The sequence below is a fragment of the Malania oleifera genome, chromosome 3 (genome assembly GCF_029873635.1).
Source record: "Malania oleifera isolate guangnan ecotype guangnan chromosome 3, ASM2987363v1, whole genome shotgun sequence".
NCBI lineage: Eukaryota > Viridiplantae > Streptophyta > Magnoliopsida > Santalales > Ximeniaceae > Malania > Malania oleifera.
This window is the reverse complement of record NC_080419.1, coordinates 25,196,066-25,203,995: the sequence shown is the minus strand read 5'-3', so window position 1 is coordinate 25,203,995 and position 7,930 is coordinate 25,196,066.

The following is a 7,930-nucleotide window of genomic DNA, read 5'->3' as shown; positions in this document are numbered from 1 at the left end:
GGTTAGGTAAGGTTGATTTGGTTAGTTTTATCAGTTAGTTATGGTTTAGTATATGAATGTTCTTTGGGAGAGTTTTGTTTGATATTGTAATCTCTCAAGACATTGTGTGTAACCACAGTATTCCTCAGTCATAAGTGAGAGTAGTTAATAAACTTGGGACACGGCCGCTATGTGGGTGGCTACTAACTCTTTTTTCTTAGAGATGGATTGTGAGTTAAGGATGTGATCAGTAAACAATAAGCAAATTTCAAGGACGAAATTTTTATAAGGAGGGAAGATTGTAGAAACCAGAACTCAGAAAAATAAATGAAATAAATAAGAAAAGAAGAAAGGGAAATTTTAAAAGGGCTAAATAGTGGGACTCATCGACAAATCCCCTGACTTCGTCAACAAATGGCCTTCTGTGTCTCGTCAATGAAGTTTAGGTGTCTTCAACTAAAAAATACCGAAAATCAGGAAAATTCAAGCTTAAGGTTCGTTGACGAACCCTTTCTTTCGTCGATGGTCGTCCTTCTGTAACTCATTGAGGAAGGCTGGAGTTCGTCAGTGAATCGGAACGGGTCAACGGCTTATAAATAGATTTTTAACTTAATTCTTCATTAAAGAAATCAAAATCTCTCTCTCTCTCTCTCTCTCTCTCTCTCTCTCTCTCTCTCTCTCTCTCTCTAACCACACCCCACCCCTTCTCTCTCCGATTTCTCACAGTTTGTCGCCTGAATTAACAATCGGGATTGGACTCAAAATAGGGATTGGACTAAAAAAGTTAACAGACTATTAGTGATGGTTTTCATAAACCATCACTAATAATAGTGTACTAGTGACGTTATTTCTAAACCATAGCTAATATAGTTAAATAAATTATTTTTATATTTTTTAAATAAAAAAACACTATTAGTGACGATTTTCATAAACCGTTGCTAATAATAGACTATTAGTAACAATTTTCATAAACCGTCGCTAATAATAGACTATTAGTGACAATTTTGCTAAACCATCACTAATATAGTTAAATAATTTTTTTATATTTTTAAAATAAAAAACACTATTAGCAACAATTTATGAAAATCGTTTCTAATAATAAACTATTAGTGACGGTTTTTTTAAACCGTCACTAATATAGTTAAATAAATTGTTTTTATATTTTTTAAATTAAAAAAAAATACTACTAGAAACAGTTTAAAAATTTGGTCGCTAATAATAGATTATTAGTGACGGCTTAAAAGAATCATTACTAATAATGCATCATTAGTGATGGTTTCTATGAATTGTCACTAATATTGTTGACTTTGTCTAGTAATAAGATACTATTAGTGACGGTTAACTAACCGTCACTAATAAGTGTCTTTTAGTGATGCCTTGAAATCGTCTCTAATATCCCAAGAAACGCGCTAATATTTTCCCGAAATAGTTTCTACACGAAAAGTGGTTTCCCATGATAATTTGAGTAGGAATACTAGTTTTTAGTGATGAAAGTATTAGTGGCGGTTTTTAATCCGTCACTAAAATTATTGTATTAATGACGGTTGTCAAAATCATCACTAACGGTTGTCAAAACCGTCACTAATAATACGATACTTTTAGTAACGAAATTTAAACCGTTACTAATACTTTCGTCATTAAAAACCAGTTTTCTTTTGTAGTGTAGGGACCTGACCCAAGGTGAGTTGTCCACCATAATTAGTAGCGTTGGTAAGGTTACGAGTATTTAATGCCTAATAATATATTCATGGTCGTACACGTGTATGATCATTGTATTGTTTTTTAACTCTTCTTTAAGAATCGACCTCTATGACACAGGCGACAAGATCTGGTCATGGTGTGGCGAAGAACACGGCTCTCAGAAGGTACCTGGAGATAATCGGGCAACGGATCCGAATTGACATCCCCCCAGGCTTCACGGCCCCTCTGGGCAATTGGCCCCAAGCTGGATGTTGGAGCTCAGCATTATATGCCGACAATATGCTCCAATCAATGCCTTCAGTTGGCCGCAGGTGACTGAGGCACAGCTCATGGTTCTTTACAAGTGCATCTTAGTGAGTAATTCCCAACCATAATTTTTTACTTTTAATATACTAGCCAAACAATTGTCTAACATTCTAGTTGTATTTCATATGCAAGAGGAGTTCAATATGAACATTCTCCTCGCAGACCATGTAAAAAGGGTGGTGGACGTGTAGCTGTGCAACAAATTTAAAACCTATCGCGCCAAAATGCGCTCCAATTTTAGGAAGATGGGAGATCAGGCTGAAGCACACCCATATGATGAGATCCCCCTAGAGGATTAGGTGGTAGTGTGTCTCCATTTCCGTGACCCTACCTATCAGGTGATGTATTCGTATTATAATAACTACTTTTTCATACTAATGTGGCTAATGAAAATTCATTGCATCTAGTTTGTAGGCTATCTATGCGAAAAATGTTGTGAAATACAGCAAGAATGATTCGATGCATTGTGATGGGTTGAAATTATTCATACGCCATCGAAAAGTCATTGCTATAAAACTATCTGAGCATTACATGACAACTTTTATTTATGTTTACACCTGTTTACATACAAATTAATGACGTTTTATATGATAATGTAGCATGATCCCGAGACTGAGCAATGGGAGGCGGCGCCAAATCTTTATCAGAGAATACATCAAAGGCAATCGAGGGAGCGGTGCGCGAGTGTGCAGAGCAAACATGTAAGTCAAATATACCATTTAGTTCATTATTTTATTCAAAACATCAAATTTGTATTCTTATTTCTTCATTTTCTACATTTTCATAACTGAAAATAGGCAAGGATGGCCGAGCTAAGGAATACACCGATTCCAGAGGGGAGTGAGCCACTTTCAAATGACGACATCTACAGGAAGGTGCTTAGGGAACATGTGGGTCGGGCTGGGTGAATGGTATTGGTAGTGGATACATCACCCCCAACATCGTCATTTCATCGAGTGCGGCATCTCATGCTAAGCTTTACCGAGCACTTCGAGTGGCTGAGTCTCAAAAGGAGGAGATGGTTCTCCAGATGCAGGCAATGGAAATGGAGAACTAGTAGCTGAAAGAGAAGGTGTCTAGTTTGAAGCGCATATGGAACAAGTGATGACCAGGAAAGTGCAGATGGAATAAGTAATGCGCCAATCTCGTCTAGATGATGCTGGTGGCTCCTCCTCTCTTTAATCAAAATTCAAATCGTTAGTGATTGTAAGACAATCGTTGATACTGTTTATATATTTTTTTTGTCAATTTTAATTATGTTGTTCAAACCTTTTTTATGTTGGAATCTTAAGAAATGTTCACTTTGGGTTTTTCATTCAAAAAAATGGATTATGCTTCTTCACATTACAAACGAACTACTTTTGAGAGCAGTGCATTGAATTGAGAAACAAACCAACTACCACCACCATACTCATAAATAAGATGACCCATGGGAATTACACTTACTTCAATTTGCCAACGATTCCCATGTTTGTGTCGTATGATCTACAAAACAAGTCAAAATGGGGTTTAAGCTGACCTTAGTTAACGATTTTTCACCCAGGTGTCTAATTCGGGCATATGAGGTCCAAATAGAGTGTCATTAGTCCCGAAAGATCCATCACATTGACTTGGACATGCCGGATGCCCGTAAACTCCTTCCCGACAGCTTTTTCCCCACTTAGAAGCGAAGTTAGAATACAAACATAGTTACTTTAGTTCACGATTTTGCACCCAAGAGTCCAATTCGGGCATACGAGGTTCAAACCGAGTGTTGTCAGTCTCAATACATCCATCACATTGACCTGGACATGTTGGATCTGACGGTGCCCAAAAACTCCTCCTTGAGAGCTTTTTCCCCACTTAGAAGCAAAGTTATAATAGGAACAAACTTAGTAATTAAACTTAGTTCAGTTAAAGCATCCAAGTGTCCAATTTGGGCATACAAGATCCAAACCGAGTGTGGTCTGTCCCAACATATCCGTCACATCGAATTGGATGTGTCGGAGCTGGCTGACGGTGCCTAAAAACTCCTCTCCAAGAGCTTTTTCCCCACTTAGAAGTAAGGTTAGAATAAAAACAAATTTGGTAAACTTAGTTCATTTTAAGCACTCAGGTATCCAAGTCAAGAATACGAGATCCAACTGGATTTTGATCAGTCCCAACACATCCGTGACATTAAGCTCGACGTGCCAAAGTTGACGATGCCTAAAAATTCCATGCCAATTGAAAATTATGCGCTTAGAGGCAAACTCAGTACACTTAGTTGAATTTAACCACCTAAGTGTCTAATTCGGGCATACAAGGTCCAAACCGAGTGTGATCAGTCCCAACACATTCGTCACATCGAATTGGATGTGTCAGAGCTTTTTCCCCACTTGAAAGAAAGTTAGAATACAAACAAACTTAGTAAAATTAGTTCATTTTAAGCACTCAAGTGTCCAAGTTAGGCATACGAGGTCCAAATGGAGTTTGGTCAATCACAACACATCCGTGACATTGAGCTCTACGTGCCGGAGTTGACGGTGCCCAAAAATTTTAATGCCAATTGAAAATTATGTGCTTAGAGGCAAAATTAGTACACTTAGTTGAATTTAACGACCCAAGTGTTCAATTTGGACATACGAGGTCCAAACCGAGTGTGGTCAATCTCGACACATCCATCACATCAAATTGGACGTGCTGGATTTGACAGTACCCAAAAACTCCTCCCCAAGAGCTTTTTCCCCACTTAGAAGAAAAGTTAGAATACAAACAAACTTAAAACTTAGTTCATTTTAAGAACTCAAGTGTCCAAGTCGGCATGCGAGGTCCAAACCGAGTGTGGTCAGTCCCGACACGTCTATCACATTGACCTAGATGTTTCGGATCTGTCAGTGCCCAAAAACTCTTCCCCGAGAACTTTTTTCCCACTTATAAGTGAAGTTAGAATTCAAACATAATAACCATAGTTCACGATTTTGTACTCATGTGTCCAATTCGAGCATACAAGGTCCAAACCGAGTGTTGTTAGTCCTGACAAGTCCATCACATTGACCTGGACGTGTCGGATCTAATGATGCCCAAAAACTCCTACCCGAGAGCTTTTTCCTCCACTTAGAAGTAAAGTTAGAATATAAACAAACTTAGTAATTAAAACTTAGTTCAGTTTAAGCAACTAGGTTTCCAATTCGGGCATATGAGGTCTTAACTGAATGTGGTCAGTCCCAACACATCTATCACATCGAACTGGATGTGCTAGATATAACGGTACCTAAAAAATCATCCCCAAGAGTTTTTTTCCTACTTAGGAGCAAAGTTAGAACACATAGAACTTAAAACTTAGTTCATTTTAAACACTCAAATGTCCAAGCCAGTAATACAAGGTTCAAATTGAGTGGGGTAAATTTCAACTAATCAAACTAAGTTATTTACAATTTTATCATCTTTTTACATGATGTCTGAATGTCTGATCGTTTTGCTATCAAATCATTTTTATTTATAGTATATACACATATGTTCAAACAGTGTATACTAATTTCTTGTATAATTATTATTTTGTAGGGGTTGTGCTGTCACAACATTACAACGATAACAGACACTACAGTCGTAGTCAAATGCGAGCAACTCTTTACTTTTCCTGCTTTCTTTGTAATCTACACATAATTTTTTTATTTATTTTTTATTTCCAATTTGTATTTATATATATATATATATATATTTGAATTTTGAATAATTTTTATTTGAATGTTGAATAATTTATGAATGTGTTTGTAGTTCTAGTTTAATTTTATGTATGCTAAAATGTAATTACAGGTTTTTACAGTAATTTCAAAAAAAAAATAATTATTTCATAGTTTTAGTGATGGTTTGAAAAACCGTCACTAATAATTGTAGGATGAGGTGTTAGCGACAGTTTTTAAACTGTCACTCAAAGACTGACATTGTCACTATAAAGTCAAAATTTTCTCGCCCAGCCATTAGTAGTAATGGTTTTAGAACCGTCACTAAAAGGATATTGTTAGTGACGGTTTTGATAACCGTCACTAAAAGAGTAACATTAGTGACGGTTTTGCAGATTGTCCCTAATACTTAGGCTTTAGTGACGATTTCAATGCGAGAAAAATGTTGATTCTATAGTGATAGTGTTAATCTTTTAGTAACGGTTCTATGTCGTTACTAATACTTGACTTTTAGTGACGATTTCTAAATTTGTCACTAATAAGTATTAATAACCACAGATATGGCAACTAACATCAAACCGTCACTAATGCTTGTCAAACTGTCACTAATAGTATTAGTGACGATTTTTTGATTATTAGTGACGGTTTGAATCCGTCACTAATAACCTTATTTTTTGTAGTGGAAGAAAAGTTAGAATACAAACAAACTTTGCAAACTTAGTGGATTTAAGCACTTATGTGTCCAAATCAGGCATACGAGGTCCAAACCAAGTGGGTTCCGACACGTCTGTGACATTGAGCTAGACATGCACGAGCTGACAGTGCCCAAAAACTCCTATCTGGGTGCTTTTTACACACTTAAAAGTAAAGTTAGAATACAAACAAACTTAGAAAACTTAGTGGATTTAACCACTTAGGTGTCCAAGTCGGACATACGACGTCTAAACCGAGTGGGGTCAATCTTGTAACGTTTGTGACAATGAGTTGGACATGTCGGAGCTGACGGTGCCCAAAAAACTCCTCACCGAGAGCTTTTTACGCACTTAGAAGTAAAGTCAGAATACAAACAAACTTAACTAACTTAGTGGATTTAACCACTTAGGTGTCCAAGTTGGGCATATGAGGTCAAAACTGAGTGGGGTCAGTCCCAGTAAGTCCGTGATATTAAGCTGGACGTGTCGGAGCTGAAGGTACCCAAAAAAATCCTCCCTAGTTGAAAACTATATGTTTAAAAGTGAACTCAGTAAACTTACTTGATTTTAAGCACTCAAGTGTCCAAGTTGGGCATACGAGATCCAAAACAAGTGGGGTCAGTCCTGACATGTCCGTGACATTCAGTTGTATGTGTCGAAGCTGACAGTGCCCAAGGAGTTTTTTACGCACTCAGATGTAAAGTTAGAATACAGACAACTTAACAAACTTAGTGAATTTAAGCACGCATTCTTGCTATATATCAAATCATTTTTATTTATAGTACATACATATTCAAAAATTGTATATTAATTTTTTTTGTATAATTATTACTTTGTAGGGTTAATGAAATGTCAGGAGAAGATGAGGACGACGTCGAGCACTACATTTGGTTGCTTTTTTTTTTTTTTTTTTTTGTATTTTTTGTTTTCTGAACAAATCATGTATATATGATATTTCTAAACAATTTGTTTTATATATATATATATATGATGTTTTATGAACAATTTATGAATTTTTCATTAATTAATTCTAGATTAATATTATGTGTCCAGAACCTTAATTACTTGTTTTGACAGGGATTAATGGGTGATTTAAAAAAATAATTATTTTAAACTTTTAGTAACGGTTCTCAAACCCCCACAAAAAGTTGAGACAATGACTTTTAGTGGCGGATCTCCAAACTGTCACTAATAGTGGCTTTTTAGTGACGGTTTCAAAATCATCACTACTAGTTCGAGTTTTAGTGACGATTTTGAAAACCGTCACTAATAATATGACTTTTAGTGACATTTTTTAGCTGAGAAGTTGTGCTTGTTTTAGTGACGATTTTAGGTTTTTAGTGATGGTTTCATTTTGTCACTAATATTCTATTATTAGTAACGATTTTTAAAATTGTCACTGCAGTTTTAATTATCAATCCAAAATCGTCAGTAAGCCATCACAAATAAGTATTAGTGACAGTTTGGTAGTAATAGTAGTAGTAGTAGTAGTAGTAACTGTTTGAAATCGTCACTAATAGTTAATTGTCACTGCCGTTTTAATTACCAATCCAAAATCGCCAGTAAGCCATCACAAATAAGAATTTGTAGTGTTGGGGACAGTCTTTGATT